We start from the raw sequence: 21,380 nt of genomic DNA, 5'->3' as shown, positions 1-21,380 counted from the left end.
AATAACGTTTTATTGCCCGTTTCGTGCTTTGTCAACAAGTATATTTTATTAATTCGCAAAAATGGCGCAAATATTAATAAATAAAAAAATATATTGCTACAAAACAAAAACATCATTATCTAAATTGGTTATCAAATTTCTGCGTGACAAAGACATGCGTTTTGATAACAGTGGCATATCATTATTTACGGTAATTGGTTTTTTTTGTTACAGAAAATTGCAAAATTTATCAACTGTTTCTGTTAAATTGTCAACTAAAATATATTAATTGTATTAACTTGCCTAAATAAAAAATGTTAGACATAAGCCAAAGAAAATTGAATTTCCAAGTCGTCAATATATTATCGTACACAAATTGTTTAAATTTATATTTTAATTTGATATTAAAAAAGTTTACGCAATTCGAAACCTTTGAACTGGCACATAGAATTAAGTACATGTTAAAAACTTGGTATATGAGCTTCTCAAAAAATCTAAACATGGTGGGTAAAACAACCGATTATTAATATATTAAATCTACTGTACTTACAAAAAATATTATTGACATATACGTTATTTCTCTTGATTAATGTTAATTTTCTTTGCTTTTCAAAAGAATATACTTTTATTATAATCATCAAATGCTACAGAATATTTCGCGAATTTAGTAATACGGTGGTCGATGTTTGACTTTCCCAAATAATAGTTCAGTTTGCCAACATGGTTAATTCCACCCTATGTTTGCAGCCCGTATATCCTCACCTGTATATTTGCATTCACCACTAAAAATGTATCGATTTTGCGCATCCCTTGTTGTATTTAAACACTGCAGTTTCACCTCAAAAATGACGCAATTTTTCGTGTAGAAATCTTCATATAAACGCACCGCCAAACGAAGTGAAAGTCGCCCTCCTATTCTGTAACATCGCATTTACGACACGAACCCCCGAAAATCTCTAAACAATAAAATCCCGAGAAAACGGTGAAAAAATAGAAGAGAAAGTTTTACAGCGTCATAAAAATCATTTGTGTAAAGTTGCACAAAAGTGGAACATCCCCTTTATAAAGTCACGCCGGGGTGCTTTTATTAATTTATTATTTAGTGTCGCATGTTTTAAAGTCGTCGATTAGCGACTATCACGTATTCAGATAATTGTAAATGCATCATTTACACAATCTGATATCGGAAGACATGGAAACGTGGAGCTACCAAGACTAATTACAAGCAGCTTCGAATGCTGAATTTATTTGTTTGCCTACACCTACTCTGAGGAGTTCTCTCTGTGTGTGCAGACTCACTACTTGTTATTACAATTTGCAAGATACTATCGTGTTATTTATTGCAAACTGTATTTCATAATTATGCTACTACTTAGTTGTCTTATTAGTACACACACTTATTATTTTTAAGCAGATTCCTTGCACGAAACATCAAACAAACCACCCAATTTATCCTCACTCTAACTCCACGTGTTATTGCTTTTCCTACACTTTATTAATTATGCTAATTCATTGCTTAATTTGTTAATTTTTCTCATATTAATGGGCAACTAAATTTTTGCGTGGATGAACCCGCGCGAAGGAAATCACATTTGCATAGATCGTATCTAAAGGGTCAAAGATTTTTTAGAAAACTTTCAAGCATAAAATAGAAGTTAATATTTTATTATAAATACAAATTATTCTTCGTTAACACAAGGCAAAATTTTAAGCAAAAATTTTTTGACAAATAGGTACATTCTTGTTATTGTTAATTAAAAAAATATTTAGATACATCACACTTATACATATAACTAAGTATGTATCAATAACAACTATGTCAAAAATCACATAATTTAAATTTTTGAAAATTAGATATCGTAAGCAACATACCTACCTCATAACTCGCATTTTCGCAGTTTCCTTTTTATTATTTCAACAATGTAATTTTATCAACTTTTATTACTAACAATAATTTAAATAATAAATAGATGTTTAAAAAATTACTGGGTATAATATTAAGCAATAGCTTAACAAACTGAGCTAATACCGTTTTTGCCGAATTACCTACCTACCAAAAACTGTCATTTTTCACTTACGAGGTAATGTCATGTGACCCTTAATATTTTAAATTTTGTGTAAAATTATTTATAAACAATTATAATAAAGTAAAGCTCTTTAAGAGTATTAAGAAATACTCTATTGGTAAGTATTGTAAAATATTTCTTATTGTCAGTATAAATGTTTGATGCTTACAGTCATAATTATTGTTTCAATCAGTTTCGCAAAGTGTTGAACTTTAATTAATTATACTTATCATCATAGAAAAAAATTGTAGAACTTTTTGGTTCACCCTGTTTATTTTGGCCTCTAAAAGCTCCCGCGATATCTAAGAAGCTTCATGTATGAGTCACGAGTTTTCTTGGGGTGACGATTCCAATAAATTTTCAGTGGAATTTATTATATCTGAAATGTTAGTGTTTTCCCTAGAGAGGCACACGGGTCAGTGCTTAGTTTATATTTTTTGTTGAGGCGAAATAACAACGATAATTGCAACTCCCAAACCTTGGAGTTTTCTTTTCCACCCTTGTTCTGAAACAGTTTTCCCGTATTGGCAATTCATCCAATAAGTGGTCCGATTCTGCGAAAAGCCTGGGGGCGGTTTAATGATAAAGCGAGGAAGGAAAACTATGATTGTCGTAAAAGTGGGGAAAGTAAGCGGCTATAAATAACGGGAACGTTCCCGTACAAAAGCCGGACCGACTGCAATGAAGTAACGTATTAAGACAATGCCTAATTGTGGGAAAACGGGATATTCGGTCAAGGGTAGTCCAGACGTTTGATTTACTCGTTCGAGATCCGGTTGGTATATACGGGCCAGTGGACACACACAAAAGGGCCCCTTCTACCCTTAAGCCTACCCTCAAAAATGACGGTCCGGTCTGCGCAAAGACACGGCTTGCATAAATCAAAATACTAATAGATTTATATATCATCGCGCAAAATCAATTACTGATACTGTAGAGCTGCTATAATATAAATGATGTCGATAAACATGCTTCTGTCCACACGCCATAAATTAAGTTTTCCATAAATTTCAATGTTTTCGTTTCGGATCAACTTGATTCGTTTTATATAGCGGAACACAAATTACTCTAATCACGAAATTTTTCGATTCAACCAATATGGAAATTAATCACGAAAAAGCAAACCTTCACCTCAATTTTGTATAAATAAGTAATTAAAAGTTGACAATAATAAATAATAAACCGGTTGCTAACAAGATATCAAATTAACATGAAAAAGAAAACTAATACTTTTGGTAATGTATAAATCATCACGAATGACTTTAGAGACTCATTTCTAGCTTTTTCTTTTTGACAAAAACCGACTATCGAAAATATTCCACTAAATTAATTTACAAAGCTATAACAAGTGACACTAATTAGCGTTAACGGGTCCCAAAAAATTTTCATACAATTTATCTTTTCACTCCGGACCTACGTCAGACTGAACTGATTTCGATTTTAGTTAATTTGGAGTGTAGACATTAATTAAAAAATTAATGATTATTTTTCCTGAATCAAATCATAAAAAAAACTAAAACTGCAAGTTTAGATAAAGTATACGGGTACACATAAGTCAGTCTAAGTTTAATTTCTGGTTTAAACTGCATTAATAAATAAACTGGTCAACCTAGGCAAATAAACGTGATGAGAAGTAAATAAACTTATAAAGTTAAAAAAATTAAATTAGGCTTTAGAATACCAAAAGGTAATAAATTATTTTGGAGGCTTATTAAAAATGGACGTGTTGGAACGTTAAAGATGAAAATAAAAATCTCACGTTTTGGGCTAATGCAATATCATTAAAATTTATGAAATAGTGAATAAATCGCATAGAAGTTATCAGCGATTAGTTTGGGCATGAAATCGCAGCAAACCCCAAGAGGGATATTTCGCCGCTTGATATTTAGAACCTAGTCGGGAATCGTTCGCTACCCGGAAGTAAAATGCCGGACGCTCTGGACTGCATTTAGCCTCTATCAAAAGTTTGAATGCAATTTTTAAAACATTCAAAATCCCCCTTCTCTAACGTTTCAATTCCGTAGTTCTTCATTTGCAAAATCAATCCGATTTACAATTATAATATAATGTATAAGTATCTGAAAATGGTGGGGTACTTACAAGGAAAAGGCGGACCTCGTTAGAAGAAAACACGTAACTCAAATTGTCCCCAGTATCTGAAGGGAGTTTTCGGTCGAAAAACACGCCGAACGTAAATCCCTTATCATAATCTCGGCTAGATTTTAACGAAAAATGCGCATCCCAAAAGGCATAAATAATCAAGCAAATAAACGACAACGCCGGTATGTTATCGCAACAATTTACACCGGCAGACCGTGTCCTAATGCTTCCATCAAACTATAGACTGAAACGCCTAATTGCCAAAAGCTTTCGTGTTTGCTGCCCCTCGTCTAGGGGTTCTTAATTACCGGCCGACGCACTCAAAGTCCCAAAGAGGACGACGCGGTTTACAAACTCACCATCGGTTTTTGCTCCGATAAGGGCTAGCCAAAATTAAGTATCCAAGGAAATAAATCTGAAAACAAAAAAAATCAAATCAAAAAACATAAAAACAATTTACAAAAATTACATAATTATAAAGTACCTACATTAAGGTTTTTTTGAACTAGTGTAATTTTATTCAAAAATGTAATAATAAAAGTAATTGTAAAAGTTGTTTTTTGCAATAATATTGTACTTAATAATTTTTTATTGAAGTCGTATTGAGTCTCTCTCGATCTCTTGAACACCAAATAAACCCTCTAAACTCCGTCACACTTGCCTCCCTTTCCCTTCCAACCCTCACCCTTGTAACAATCTCTCACCCCCGGCACTATCGCCATCTGGCGCAGCTCTATCAAACCTCGTAGTTTCCCCTTTTGCCCGCTTGAGGCCTCTCCGCCGCGCCAAAATTTAAAATCACGTGTTTCTCGTCCAAACAATCGTCGCGACGCTTCCCGCCGTCCCGACGCCCGGACAACCACCTACTAGGCCTGCCAACCGTTCTTTCTTTCGTTGAATTATGATATCATAATTCATGAAATTGCCGCCAGCCTCGTCGGAAATACATTTATTTTCGGTCGGGCATTTTTTAAGTTTATCCTCGGCTTTTGTACGAAAATACAAAACGATCCATTAATTACGTCAAATTGGTGAAATTTTCTTAATTGTTATGTAACCAATTTCCGGAAAAAAGAGACGTTGGAGAGGTCGTAAATTATATTCGAAACGTGTTATTAGAGGAAGGTGGGGCGAAAGAGGTTTCCAATTTGGATGTGCATTCACAATGAGAAAATTAGTGGGTTATAGGCGAATTAAGGCTTATCTCGAGCAGATGCTTTAATTATGAGTCGAGAGAAAAATAAGAGTTTGAGCATTCCGGTAGTCAATTGAAGCAAGTGAATTCTAAGAAGATTTATAAAATTAATGACCAAAAGAGAGTTGGGCATTGGTTAAAGTTAGGTACCACCCGATGGACCACCCGGACTTTACCTGCCGTGATTAAGCTGATTAGTTTTGGGCCGCCATACTAAATTCGTAGGAACAAAATTTGTTAAAAATTTCTCATGTGAGTTGTAGAATTTTAAATACTTCCTCAGAATAATTACTACTAAAGTAAAAATTAGCATAACTGCAATTACCCTAACAATTGCACAGCAGGATTCCACATTGTGTAAAATTTCACCTAATTAATATTACACTAGATTAGCATAAATATCGTATAAACGAGTCTTCTAGTTCGATCCATCTATGCAAAAATGCTTTCACTTAATCCGGAAACGAATCCATGTACATATTTGGCAAATTACGTTCTGTCTCTCGATTAATTATCCGTCAGCCTGGGCACAGGTATGCCATAAATCAAACTCGTGTAGCAGTTTAAAGTATCATTATAGGTAATAATTCAGAGAGTGAAAAATTGTCGAGGGTCAGTTGCGGTAATTGGTGGTAACTCATAGTCGGTTGAAATTATCCAAGGATAAAAAGAAGGCGCTCGCCGGAACGACGAAATGCATATCGCGATATGGGCAATCAGATATCGTTTTACAGGGTGTCGTTAGAACACCGCGCTGTCCATTGTGCTGTCCGCCATATCAAGAATTTGTAGATGATACGGGAGCAAGAAAGAATAGCCGAGAACAAGTCTCGCTCAGGCGCAAATAAAAGATTCACATCGCTGTTTGCATATGCCTTCCACTTGTCCGAATGTCAGGAAGAGGAGATAACATGGAATGTCCTTTAAGAGATTCAAGGGGAACGGATGCCTTCGACCCAAGCTCACAGCGGTGACAAATTCAAGAATCTAGTCAACCAACAACATTTTTATTCCGACATGAAATTTAACCAAAATCGGTATACTAACAGCACAAAAATTTTAACGAAAAATAATAAAACTGATTGACTTATTCAACGCAGAAAGAAAAACAAAGATTCTTTTTAGTAACATTAAAAAATCAAGTTGAAATTTGGCCTTTTAGAAGAAAATCCTTGACAAAGCTGAATAAAAAAAATTGTTCATCAAGTAGAATTGAAATCAAACATATTTTTACTAGAGATAAGATGTATCCAACTTTATTAATATTCCGATTTTTATTTTTACAATCTGCTTCCTAGTCTTCAAATCAATATAATTTACACTAATCTAAAAATAGTAATCTTTACGAGTAATTATGTTTCCAATGTCAAAATCTCGTGACTTTTTAAACAGTCTAGAATATTAAAAATTAGGAAAATTTTATTCTATGCCAAGAGTTTTTTTTCTGAGTTTTTTTCTTAGTTTTTGGAATAAGTAAATAGGAAAATAGGTATATACTACTCTGCAAAAAAGTATCGGGAATTTTCGATTTAAAGAGTTCATGTTTCATGTTCATGTTTTTTTTTTTTGTATGACAATTCCTATTTAATGTATTTTATTATCATGGGAAATAAAGTTTATTAATATTATTATTAAAGATATCTTAATAATTCTTGTCTGGTATATTGGTATAACCATACTCTCTCACCAAGCCAAATTTTACTGCTATATAGTTCAAGTAGTTTGTTTCAAATTGTTTTTACCATAACTTGTGGTTAAGTCAGACTTGCAATTTTTGTCATGGATTCCACTACCGATGAAAGAAGTCGCTTAAAATTTTGTGTTGCCAACGAAAAATTCGTGTAGTAAATCTCTGAAACTTTTGCAAAAAACCTTTGAGAACTCATGTATGTCAAAAACACAAGCATATGAGTGATATAAAACATTTCAATTGGACCAAAAAGAAGTCCTCGTTCTGAACGGTCGTCAACAACAAAAACAGAGGAAAATGTAAAGAAAATCAAAGAAATTATGATTGTAAATCATCACTTAGGTTTAAGAGTAATATAGCTGAAACAGTGCGCCTGCACACACAGCGACCGTCCTGCACAAATTTTTGAACAAAAATTAACAAAATGTCATCAATCAGGCACCGTATTCAGCTATCATGGCCCTATGTAACATTTTACCGTTTCTTAAACTTAAATTGCTTCGCGAGAAAGGCGTTTTGAGTCCATAAAAGACATAAATCAAAATTCGCAGAAAGAACTGAAAGCCATACCTTCTTCTGTTTATGAGAAGAGTTTTGATGATTGAGTTTAACGGTGGCATATGCGTGCCGCTTCAGATAGTTTACTTTAAAGGAAATCAAATAAAAATTGATCAATAATAACGTAGTACTATTTTATTTAATATTTCCCGGTACTTTTTCTACAGAAGGTATTTTCCCATTCACGTTCTTAAAAATTTTAGAAAACTGGTTTTTGAATTTTTTTTGAAAAGAAGTCACTTTAGTACTGAGGTTTCAATTTTAACATTTCAATATAATTTCTTTAGTTGTATTAATATATTGGGTGTGTCAAAAAGACCGGACAGGCGTGATATGAAAGATATAAATATAAGACATAAACGAGTGCTCTAAGGACTTACTTTTCAGAAAAAAACTCTTAAAATAATAAAGAAAAAACGACAACACAGTTCAAGAACACCTTTTTACCTTACATTGGTGTTACTAACTTTGTAAAAAAATAAAATTTTGTGAAATAATAATTAATTTATTACATTTTTCTTAGTGCTAAGCAAATGTTGCAATATTCATTAGCATCACACAAACTCATTTTTCCACAGATATTTTTTTTAATTTGCAAGAAGTTAACAAATTTTGACAAATTCACAAAGTAGGTACTATTTGTTTCTCGGGTAATATGGTAAGGTAATTTCAATTTTGCCATATGTTAGATGCATAAAGCTCGATTTTGTGATTCATTAAAAAATAATTAATTTTATTAGTTTTCTCATAGTTGAGCGGCAAAATTTTGTAAATGTAAAATGAAATTATTTTTGCTGTCTTTTTAAGGGTTCATTATTTATTGCCAGATCTTTTCATGAAATTCAAGCGGGTGATGAACATATGTCTAATAACTAAAAATTCGGTTATTTTTATTTCTCTTTAATGATGTAATACTTATACCTTTACGCCTGTCCAACCTTTTTGACACACCCGATATAGGTATGAAAAATAAATTTTAAACGTTATTAATTCAAATATGTTTAACAATACTTTGCATAAAAAAAATTAAGTTAATTATCTATTGTATCTATTTTTAAAATTATATACTTATTTTATGTACCTATTGGCTATTATTAAACAAAAAAATATTTAATTCAAAACAATTTAATGACAAAAACCGGGCTTAAATCTTAAGGTGCTGAATGTTCTCGATGTTATCAGTGCCGACCCTTTCGCCACGTATTTTGGCAAAAATCCGCTAATGAAGGAATTGGCCCAGACGTCCATGTTCCCACATCGTTTCTTGCAGCAATCAGCACGTTTGTGTGAGGCCATAAGAGTAATGGTTGCTCACAGGCTGTTCCAGACGTTGATAAATTATCGCCACTTCGAAAATAGTCGGACTTCATTTACCCATGAGCGATTTAAATTCTTCACTTCCTAACGGAGTGTGCCTTAATGCGCACTTTTTTGCACTTGTGTAAAGTCACAAATGTAAACCTTAGCCCGGAGACATCACGAGTGTAAATGTTGATAGAGCCATTCGCGAGTCTTTGTCTATGGTCGAACTTGCTCCCCATTCAAGTCATTTTCTATTTTTCAAAGTTTGCACGGCACAAAAACGAGAACACCGAAAAGAAAGCCGACATTTCGATCGATAAATCAGTCAACTGAGTGACCGTCCAAGCAGGCGGATCGCGAAATGATTTATGGCCGACCCGCCACTCGCGCATGTGATTATTATTATAATAACAACGCTTTTTGATACCTTGCCCCAAGTCATGCTTCTCCATCTCGCCTGATTTCCTCCCAACTCCCATGTCCCATCTCCCTCGCGCCCCAACCACCCATCGAACAAAAAAGCAAGATGGCTAGCGGGCCATACACGCAAACATCGCTCTATGAAACACATAGTCAGATTGATTTTCACGAGATTGCCGCAATTTATGACCCTTCACTATTTTATTTCAACAGAGACTTGGCCTTAAAACAAGTCCTGGAGTTTTAATTAAATTTTAATTAGGGCGAGGGACTACTCACGGAACGTACCTGGAACAAAAAGTTCAAAAAATCAGCTTCAAGGGACGAAAAGATTGGTACCAAGAAGGTACCTTGTAGAAAAACAGTGTTAAGAGTGTTTGTGGTTTGAGAACTTATTAATCAGAAATGGTTGGTTAAATGTGGTGAAAAAGTGTGGTGGTTTCCTGGTAGGCGAAGGAGAATAGTAGCAATTACGCTAATAACACGAATTAAATCGCCATAAAAGCATTGAATAAATGAACAATTAGGTACATGGGTAGATGCAATAGAGAGCCGATCGAGTTAATTCAATATCGGCAACAGTTTAATGAGTTGACGTTGTTTTACGAGGTTTTAAGTGGCCATTGAGATCGCGGACTTTTGGTGGTAAAGCATCAAGCTCTTATCGGCACATGCGCTCTATTCCAACTTGTTTACGATCCCATAAAACCAATTCCGTGACTGTTATGCGCATTAAACACATCGTAAAACTCGTAAAAGTCAACAGCAATATCATAATCATTCTGTGTATGTTGTGAATCGAATATCTGATTAATGTCTTCATTCGATATTCCCGCATCTTCGACGACCATAAGCCGACAATTGGCGCGTGCCGACATCGCCGAATTTACATTGCAATAAAACATATATTCCAGTTCAACTTTGCCTATTCTAAACCCAATAAAGACATCACAACAAGAATAAGCAAGAAAGAAATGTTCGACAATATTAAAATAAGTAATAAACAACGAAAACAGGATCAAATAAATTCACTCAGAGAAGATTTAGATATAGAATTTAGGTATAGATATTGTCAGCACAAATCAGACAACCCGAACCCTTTTGTGACGTGAACAACAAAATTTTAAGGTCTTTAGTTTGATTTTTTTAATAAATTTTTTATGAATTTTTTTTAGCGATATTTATAAATAATATAGGTAATTTTTAGTATTTAAAAAGGAATTCAGAGTATGAATATTTATTTCTTAATTAATTAATCCTCAGGCAATATTTATTTTTATATTAAGCGTGTATTTACAAACATTTTTCCAACACTAATATTTTTTACCTACTGTTTATATGATGCATTTAAGCTTACTTATTCTTATGTTGCCGTTAATATACGCTCTTCTAAAAAATACGTTGTCAATCTCCATAAGAACTTTTGAATTTAACAAAATTTCTGATCCAATATTATAGTGTTTGAAAATTGTGAACACAACAAAAATTTTACAGTTTAAAACTTTCATATGACAGATTTATAAAGTATATTCTGCACGAATTCACGAATTCTTTAACCGTCGAATAGTTTATTTAATGCTAAAGATAGGTAAGTCACTATATGGTTCTAACGGTTTTTAAAACAAAATACATCAACAACTAAAACTTAATTCTATTTAAAAGTTAACAAATGTATTGTAGGTAGGTATTTATGCAATAACATTTCTTAACTCCTCACTTTAGGTAATGTCACATTTTCAAGTTTGCAGTATTAAGAAAGAGATGAATATTAAAATAAATAAAATCTAGTAATTACCTTTAGGAAAACCTAAAGGCGACCATGTTGTACAACGGTCGAAACATGTACCTTAAGTTATTAATCACTTTACAGAAAAAAATTTGCTTTTTAGCAAATTTCAATAGCAAATATCAATATTTAGCTAAGTAGAAAATTTTTCAATAATTTCTAATAGAAGTCCTAAAGCCATAAAACATAAATTAATCACCCTTTTGTGTCATTTGTAATGCGAGAACCACTTATGGCCATAATGTCGCATCTGTATGGCACAAATATTAACAACATAAATAAACAACGTACACACAACAGGTTTTTATTGTGGTTAGACCAGATGTTAAGTAAAATCATACATTTTTATCGTTTTAGGTGTCTCTCTAAAGCAGGGAAAGTAACAGTTTAGCAGGAAATGTGTAAAAACGTCATACAGTGATAAATTAGATGTGAGTCGGTCATAAATTTATAGAACTATATACAAAGTGCGAAAGTACAGTTAGCCACGGTAAATATATTTTTATTTTAAAAAATTACCTGAATTTTAAATATCAATGTAATGTAATATCCATGTAACGATTTGACACAGCACTCGACCGAAACCGATTCATCATGATCCAGAAACTAAATAAATAAAAGAAACGTCAAAAAAGACAAAGAATAGCGACATAAACAACAAATAAGTATTCCGATGGTGTTCCTTTTTTAATAGAGAACAAAATAGCACTAAAATATGAGGAGGTAGGTCATAGATGAATTCTAACTAGCTAAACATGCACGCAAGCGGTTTGTTCTTTAATCTGATTGGCTCAACCAACCACATGGCCTTCGACCGTTCCAAACAAGCAAATGGCCTAAGACAGTCACTTTTCGGTCCGAAATCCCCCCAAACTTTAATTGTGTCCAAATCAACGGCTCTTAGCCGCAATTTCGAAAATCGCGCTGTTATCGATCGACTTTAAAAGCGCTGAGTTGGGCAAGTCGACGGGAGAGGGCGCCCAGCGCCGCGGCGTCGCCCCTGGCGGCGACTAGCCCAACTTTCAGAGAAAACTGTATATGGCTACAGAGAGGTTTGAAGCCCGGCTCGGGCGGCCACACACGATCCGATCTTCTCTTGCAAAATTCCGAGAAAGTCGGCATTTAGGCCGTGTACGGTATCTGAAAAATATAACGTAACGCAAACGCTCATAGGATAATAAATCGTTTTATTAGACCACACAATAGAGAAGCTCCTAGTAACGTAGAGGATTTACGATTATTGTGCGATGTGTGTCGCATAAAAATCGCAATCATTATACAAATCAAATCAACAACAAATCGGTTTGTGTATGCGAAGGGTGTAAAGCTATGCGGTAGGTTAGGAACGTGAATAAATTGTAATTAAATAAGTGTCACTTAGGTGGCCTTTCCAATTAGAGATGACCTGTTTGAGGGGTAAGTGCTAACTGAGGAGGAAAATTTGACACCAATTCGCGAAAAAATCACTCAATTTTGCCCTATAACACGAAATGGTTCACGAACCATAAATCTCGAACATAAATAAATAAAGTGCACATACTTTGAGGTTGTAAATTGGTAGATTAAAAAAGGTTAGGTTCTAACATTTTACTTTTTATAATGGCTTAACCACAGCTAGATCAGTTCTGGTTTGTTTGTTTCCAAATGATTTATGACTATATTAGTGTTGATATTTTTATTGACATTTATCTCTACTATAGCAATACCTCACCGAAAGTCTCGTAAACTTTTTGATTTATCTCTCCTTGAAAAAAAAAACAATTTTTGTTAATTACCAGTTAATGACTTCATAAAGCAGCGATAAAACTGACACTATCGAAACTAAGTCATTGAAAAACCGGAAACCCAATTCGAATTTTTCAAAGAATCGTTATCCTGGCGTCGAAAAATTCGTATGTACAAGGACCGACCCTCGCGTGCAAAGGACGTGAGTAAAATATATATTGGGATATACATTATGTCAGATAATCATCTACTTTATGACTGAATAAACGTTTAGCCAAATTAAACAGCTATTTATAATCGCTTGTTTTCGACCAGTTCAAATAGAAGAATCGCTGTTTCACCCGGTCTTTCGCGGGATGCGGAAAATATAATTTATAGCCATTTTTATTAATGTTAAATATTAAACACATGCGACAACATCCATTAGTTGGAATCGTGACTTCCGGAATAATCAAACCGATTAGGAGGGATTCCATTTGGTTTATTGACAAAAACAAAACCGCCGAGGGTAGACCGCGAAGTGTTTACGACGCCCAAAATAGAACAACTTTAAATTAATTTAATCAAAGGATTCATTTTATAAACAAACCACTGTAAGTCTAAAATCATTTTGCACAATCACTAACCAAAAGACAAAATCGCATAGACCCCACCCATAGTAATTTTTCATTATAATTGTTTAGTTTAAAAAAGTCGAAAAACCATTACATTTTACAGAAAGGTGATTTTCGCATTAATGTTATTAGAAGAAGACCAAATTATTTATCAAATTAATTCAATTTCGATTATAAAATAGGTATATGTCGTATTTGTTTAAGCTTCATTTTTTTAAAACAAAAATTTCTAATTTCATATAGGTAATTTCAAACCAGTTTCTTTAACGTTTGCCGTTTATTTTTCGAAGTTTGCAAGTTGTAAATGCAATAATCGTCCTGGCCAGCCTTGGATATGTAAAACAGGAATTGGTCAGTCCCAACATGGAAAAGCTTTTGCGATAAGGTCCCTCATCCCCACCCTATTAACAGATTATCTGAAAAAATAAATGCTAATAGCCATGAATTTTTTCCCCGATACGGTATTCTCTGTTTACAGGAGATAAAATTAAACTTATGATTTATTTTCGTGACCCTCTCCGGTAGGAGTGAGAGACAAATAGCCGGCAAAGGCCGGCACTGTCCCTCTGGTTAATTGCCATGTAATTAATGGGCATATATAATAGCAGGCCGCAAGAATCCAAGTGCGGGGGTGCTTTAGTTAATAAAACACTCGCCACAGAACCGGACTAAAAACTTTCCCACTTTGAAAAATCTTGCGAGTGGAGTTTAAGCCGCATCTGCCATAATGGATTAGGGTTGAGCCTAGACTAAGTGCGAGACGAATCCACAGCCCGCTGGATCTGACAGACGGCCCCCCGTCCCCTCCAAACACTCCATGACCCTAATCTGGCTAGCTGACAGCTCGCCAGCTGCTTTAGCTTGCTGTAGACGTTGCCGTTTTCTGTATTATTTATTGCCGGGGACGATGCCCAAATTAATTAACTGTAAATCACGTGATGCTTGATTTTTTCCAATTTCGAAACCGAAGCGGAGTCGACACAAGCGCACTTAAACTACTATTCTTGTGGACGGGAGGCCGCTGCCCTTTTCGGCATGGCCTCCACATATATCATGGCTTCCTACGATTTATGGATTTTAATTGGGAAGGTCGGAGGAAACGCCGCGTTGTAAACAAGGAAATGGGCAAGTTGTTGAGGGTTGTTGTGAGATTGAAAAACAATACAAAATAAATTATTGAACGGAAGTTCACTACACTTTAGAGATAATAGGAGCGATTGCTCACGACTATCTCATATCGCGCTGTGTGGAGCTCATCAATGGCCGATTTTTTCATGACTATAATTAATCAACAATCATTATTTATTGTCTTGCACACGTATTATGTATTATTGTATTGTTTTGCGATGCAGTTAGATCAAACTAAATTAAATTAAAAAAAAGAATTTCATTGTAGAATGTATGCCAGAGGGTTGTTATTACTTTTTAAATAAATAAAGTTGTACTTGTTTTATACGAATTTATGCTTGACAAGCTTAAGTAATTTAAAATACACTTGAGTGCAAAAAAAAACGCAAATTGTCAAGAACAAAATTGTCAAATTTTTCAAAGATTTAGGTACATAGTGTGAAAAAAGATGTTCTCAAAAAGATTAGAAAACTATAAAAAAATATCTTATTTGGTGATCTTGTCAGTGCAGTGTTAAACAAAATGGGAAAACATGAAGAAACCTGATAGAGGTCTGAAAGATGCCTGACAATTATGAAATTGTGAATTATGTATGACAAAGACAACGTCAAAAAACTGGCATTTATTAACAGGCCAAATTATTAATTATTATTATAATAAATTAATTATAAAAAAAATATTTCCGTTTTTTTTGCATTTAAGTGTTCATACATGAGACACAAAGCAATCAAAAGGTCTTTCTATCAAGTAGGCCCACTTGTTAACAACGTTTGTCGTATGTGAATAAAATGTCAAAAAATTATTTTATAAAAACTAAGTGATCTAAATCAGTGATTTATTTAGGTATTCTAGGAAAACTTGGAAAACATTCTCAAATAAGATACTTTTGGTGTTTACCCATCATACAAATCTTATACCTATGCTACGGTTTTATGTCAGAATGCACCACAAAAACATTTTAATTCACATTTCCCAATTGTCATTACGACGTTTTACGTTTCACGGACATATGTTCTAAATTTCTATGCTAGCTTGATAAAAAGACTTTTTAATCTAAAAGTACGAATTGAAAAAAAATGCAAAATGGAACACAAAACCAAAAGACACAGTGTAGCGTTGTCTTCCTTAAACGAACAAAAAAAGCTACAAGTATTTTAATTTAAAATTCGGGTCACGAGCAAAGTGGGTTAAATTTTTGTCATCTTGATCTTCGGCAAGGATTTAAGTTATCGATTCGTGCGTCCTGAAATGGCTGCAATTGAAGAGAAATTATACAGAGGTTAACCAGTGTAATTGGGACGTAATTGATTACACTTAATTGCTCCTCTGTCACTGCATCGGAAACATAACCACGAATCAAGCAAGTTCAATAGTACGATAAAACGAGTTGTGTGCATATTAATTTATTTATTTTATTCAGCACATATTTTTATGCCGGATTAACGTAATTTATGTATGTCTGACATAAACGAAGATTAATTACTAAATGTACAATTAAACTCGGAGAATGATTAATCAGAAAATCTTTAGCACGACGTTAGTCTGAAAATGAAAAATTTGTTACGGAAGTTGTTGGAATTTAATGAAGCGAGAATAAGCGGTACCATCATATTTAGCTAATAAATAAAATATTTGTGTAAAAAAGGAACACCTTGTGTACTTGAGCATGAATTAGAAATGATTGTGTATTGTGTATGTCTATTTATAGCTTCGTATCGTTGAACATGTTTGAAATATTTGTGATAGTTAGCCATGAAGATGTTACATCATGGAAGCTCTCGGCTCAAAAACGAATCGTTTTGATTAAATTCTTTGTTGAAAATGTTAAAAATGCATCGCCGGCAACAGGTTGCCCCCGATAACACTATGACTCCCGTCAAGTGAGTCGCCCCCATAAATCACCCCCATTACCCAAATAGGTCACTTCCAGTTATTTACCGGAAATTCGTCCGATTTTTTCGTGAAGGCAATTCAAAGTGCATTGCACCAGCTCGCACAGGAATCCCGTTTCCAAGAGTTATAGCCAGGAAAATAGTTTTTGTTCGAAACCTTCAAAAGTGGCTTCGAGGTCAGACTCGAAGAATAACAAAAATACAAAGAATTTTTTTGGACGTTTTATTGCCAACGAACAATAGAGGCTTTTTTCGGAACGAAGCTCTATTTTCAGAAGCATTCGACGGGGTATTTGTACCTACACGGTGCTAAAAATTTGACTCCGGTGGGACACAATTAAGAAACTTTCGCCTCAAAGATTGATCCGTAAATCACAAAACTTATGAGTAAATTGCATTAGAAAGTTTTGAATAATATTGGGCAGACTCCGACGGAAGACTTGAGTTATGGTACGCGATGCGCGGCCTCATAAACTTGACAAAATCGCTCCGAATTAAAATTATTTAAAACGAAATTAATTTGAATTTGTAACAGATGATTTGTTTGGGAAGGAGAGCGGTTTATAATTAAGACATTAATGGCTAAATGATAATGACAAAGTCGTAACCATTATTCAAGCAGGTGGGTGTCTATAATTTTAAATTGGCTTTAAATTTGCGGCTCTCACACTATTCCTGATCATATCTCAAATGTGTCTCGTTTATTTTTATATAATTATCGCGACATGAAATTGCGGCATGAACTCTACAAACAGAGATAAAAAAAATAATTCCCCTGCTTAATTTAATTATAATACGCAAAATTATTTCAACAGAGTAATAAACAATTCGGTTGTAAACGTAATGTCATTTCAAAATTCAAAACTCCAAAATTCAATTTTTAAAAACTCGTAACACAAAAAGTTGTATGTTTCAAAAAAATTAAAAAACAGGTTATAAGAATAATAGGTAGCTAAAACACCTAGCATTTATTTTATATTTTATGTAAAAAAATAAATAAAATTCAAACAATATTAAATGTCATGTTGAATTCACCTACAGGGTGTGTCAGAACTCGCGCCCCAAAGAAAAAATTCAAGTAAGATACCAGGAACATGGAAAAAATGTTAAAAGAATTTTATCTATCAAAAAATTTTGCCATATATTTTTTGACATTTGACATTTTTTTATGTCTATTTAATGTTACTGATGGTCCTGTATATGTTTTTTTATAATTATCTAGAAAAGGTACAAAAATTTTGCCAATAAAAGCCATAAATAACATTAAACAGAGATACAATTTGGGATACTGCTTTCTTGTTTCCTCTTTTAATAGTCCATAACAAAAAAACTTGACAAATTATCTTTCCAACAGAAATACCTAAATTGAGTGAAAGTGCAAAATTAACTCTCATCACTTCGACATTTTTATAGATAGAAATTTTTTAACATTTTTTCCATGTTCCTGGTATCTTACGTTACATGGCATTTTTCTCTGAGGCGCGAGTTCTGGCGCACCCTGTATAAGTAAATATTTCCACTTTTACTAGTTGAATTAATTAATAAGAAATAGATTTTACAACTTTTCCGTTAATCGTTTATTTATAGGTACCATTAGTATGCAAAAACGTTCATTGATAACCCTCATTTATGAATGATCATTCCCTAGAGATATCCACACCACAAAACATTGTGCAAAAAATTCAATGTCAAGAAAAGGAACAATATAAATAAATCTCCTATACTATTATTTAAGACAGTGTAATTAATTGGTATATTAATCAACAAATTACCCTGATTATTATTAATTGCTGCTTTCATTAACAACTCGTTCGTTAAAAATGTATTAAAAAAGTATTTATATAGAAATTGAAAATACCTATGTATGTATTTGTTGAAAATTGTCACAATAAATACTATAATAAAGATACTTTTAACATTTAACTACGAACAAAAACTTCTGTATTCTTTAGAAAATTCAAGGTTTATATAATGTTAAATTCAGATATTAAAAGATTCAAATGTTTATGCATTAAAAAAAGTTGAATATATATTTATTTCACTGTTTTTGAATTCTTGACTCCATTCCAGCAAGGCATTGCCATTAATTAATACTACAACTAATATTAAATGTTACTTGTTGATTTAGGAAAATTTTCTGTAAAAAATTTAACTATCTAAACTTTAAATTTATGCAAATCTCTGTTTACTACAATACAACTGATTTTTATTCCACCAATATTTTAGTCCATGTACCTACATATTTTATTAAAATTTCTCTAATATCAAACGGTGTTTGCAACCTTCTTTATTCTGTACCGCCAAAATAAATTACAATTTTACTTTCATATTATACCTTATAGAAAAAGTCGAGTTTTTGCTAAAATTCATCAATTTAATACTAAAAAATTAAATCGTCCCAAAAATCTAATTAAGATAATCAAAATTTGCTTTTGTAAACAAATTTTATAATTTAGTTTTTTTAAAAAATTAAAGCAATAGATTAACAAACACAGTCACGAGCGAAATTCAGAAAAATAAAAAAAAAATTGCGTAATATTCAACAACATTTTTTAAGTTTAAAATAAGCATAAATAATTTAAAAGTTTTCGCGTAGTATTTGTGTAGTATAATGGCACATGCCGCGGAAGACATTTACTTAAATGGAGTCCAAAAGGCAGGAAGGGGCTAGTCCTTTGGGAAGCTCCACTCGCAGCGAAATAGCAAAGTTTAGATAAAGGAAGATAAACAGATTATAATGATTTAAACACTCTCAAATACGTCCAACTATAATAAAGTTCTTAACAAAATTTAAAAGTAAAGTTTCCTAGTTAATTTATGGTCGAAATTTTCTCTCTAGGACGCGGCAAACTAAGTGACACTTTGAAAATGAAATTTTTATCAAAGCAATGCACCTGCTCGAGTGAATCGTCGCCATGGAATTACTACGCACAGGAAATCCATTTTCACTCCACTTGTCTGAAACTCACGGCTTGCACAACTAATTTACTTCTTGCATCGAACACGAGATGTAAAATGGGGGGGTTGGACCATGGGGGTCCGATAAAGCGAAGGCCATTGAGGGTAGCCGATAGGAGAGGGGACCCGACCAATAGCCGGGGATTTTCGAACTTTTGTTGGTGATTATCGGCTCGCCCGAGGAGGAACAGCCATAATAGGCCCAACCGAATATTTTTACCTGCTTTTAATGGAGTAATAATGAACTAATTATCATCACAAACCCGACACCATAAATCAGAAAAAAAATCATTAGACGCGCTTCTTTGTTACTCGTGCAATTCCCACCAAATTTGTTCGCCCACCGAAAAGAATTAAATCCCGTGTACTCGATAAAATGATTTATCTGGACCGATAAATTCCCAACAGGATGAATAATAGTGCCCAAATTTAAATAACGACCTAGACAATCTAGTTAATAGAAAAATCCACTTCGTGGACAAAGTTATAAATTTTCAACTTGTTTATTAAGGTACATATCTAATTATTTTCTGGAAGCTTGTCAAAAACTTACTTTAATAAAAATCCCACTAATAAATTGTTCGTTCTAATTAGAAACACGAGGCCACTATATTGACAGCTTATAATAGATTATAAATCGAACGCCACCGTTTGTTCGTGTTACGTAAGCCGACCAGACGGAAAAATAACAAAACCTGCCATTAGGGAGGCGAGAGGAGTCGGAAATGAAAGAGAACAAGGGTAATAGACGAGAAAAATAATTTTAGGATTTTGGCAACGCCGCTATATCATCACGCTCAAAGTGGCCAACTTGAAAACTAGCCACACTTTAATTAATTACTGCCTAAAACGTGGATTTCCTTTTGGTGTTGGGCTCATTTTTAAGTTAAACATCAGTGTGTTAAGTTTAAGCTTTAAATTGGTTTTTTAATAACTCTTCTTTATACGAAAAAAAAACCTTAATAGAAATATTTTCATATTCCTAGTTTGGTTGGTGAAAATGAGGCCACTATATAAAATTCCGAAATAATTTTTCTCAATTAGAAATAGCCGGCTTTGTAACTTAATTTCCTCTTGGTGAAGTATTTCTTATATCTTGTAGTTTAATTTCTCTTAAAAAGAAAACGCGATTGCATTTATTAAACTTGTTTGTTTTTTGGTTGCAACCAATTTATTTTGCTCAATCCCAAAACTGCAATTATCTCGGTGCATCTTCTACTCTATTTACTTCTAAAACTAAGAAATTTCAAGCAAAGCCATTAATTTTTATCTAAGACTTGTTTCCGCCCAAAAAACACTATTATGATTATGATAACAAAACAGGATTTAAGAGTGTTCCATGATTTCAATTCCTGAAACGCTTCATGCGAAAAATTCGGATTTTTGTATGTGCCGTGCAGATTGTCCACGTGATGCGTTTTAAATGACTCTCTTTGTTTCTCTTTTAAATCGTTCCAGAAGTTAAAGACGCTATCTAAAATACATCACACGATTTTTAACCGGAAACACAAAACACAAAAAGAGAAAAAAGTTGCAGTTATCTGGGCATTAGAGGCGCGAAACTGAATGTTTTCATCAAAATCTTTTAATCTACATTTAAGGATTAGATCGTAAATCACTTGGGCGAGGATCACGCATCGGCCATTAAAGTTTCTTAAACGCATGTTAAAGAGGAAGCGCGCGGTTCGAGTTTAGACTTCAATTGAATTTTGGAAGTTGTGAGTTCGTTTGGAATTCCGATAAGTGGTAGATAACTGTAATTATTCTAAATCACAATACAATCACAACGAGGTAGTGCTAGTCATACCAATGAACTTGAGTGTTGGAGAATAATTGTGCAACCTTGAGGACACTAGTCTTGTCCCCAGCTGGTCGGTAAAAGATGGGACGCGGATATGAAAATAATGGAAGTCAAGGTCTACTGCATTGCATTTATACCTGTGTTCGATTCAGCGAATTCGTTGCTT

General features: G+C 33.5%; 1 protein-coding gene across 9 annotated transcripts in view; it reads right to left on the bottom strand.

The window, feature by feature from the left end:
* LOC123006928 (homeotic protein antennapedia-like) overlaps positions 1–21,380 on the bottom strand; it is a 122,418-nt gene that overhangs the window by 78,265 nt on the left and 22,773 nt on the right. For 6 of the 9 annotated variants that reach the window (XR_006412841.1, XR_006412840.1, XR_006412843.1 and 3 more), the window contains exon 2: positions 4,505–4,560. The exons of 1 other annotated variant lie outside the window; for it this stretch is intronic. The gene's annotated coding sequence lies outside the window, so the exon portion shown is untranslated. Of the gene's footprint in view, positions 1–4,504; positions 4,561–11,615; positions 11,670–19,349; positions 19,396–21,380 lie in introns of those variants that run through there. 2 more of the 9 variants (XM_044401862.1, XM_044401863.1) reach the window with 2 other exon arrangements.

The sequence above is a fragment of the Tribolium madens genome, unplaced genomic scaffold, assembly GCF_015345945.1.
Source record: "Tribolium madens isolate multiple individuals breed KSU strain unplaced genomic scaffold, Tmad_KSU_1.1 Scaffold_3;HRSCAF=73;Tcas5.2_LG2, whole genome shotgun sequence".
NCBI lineage: Eukaryota > Metazoa > Arthropoda > Insecta > Coleoptera > Tenebrionidae > Tribolium > Tribolium madens.
The sequence above is the reverse complement of the archived record's forward strand: the minus strand, read 5'-3'. Positions and strand labels throughout refer to the sequence as shown.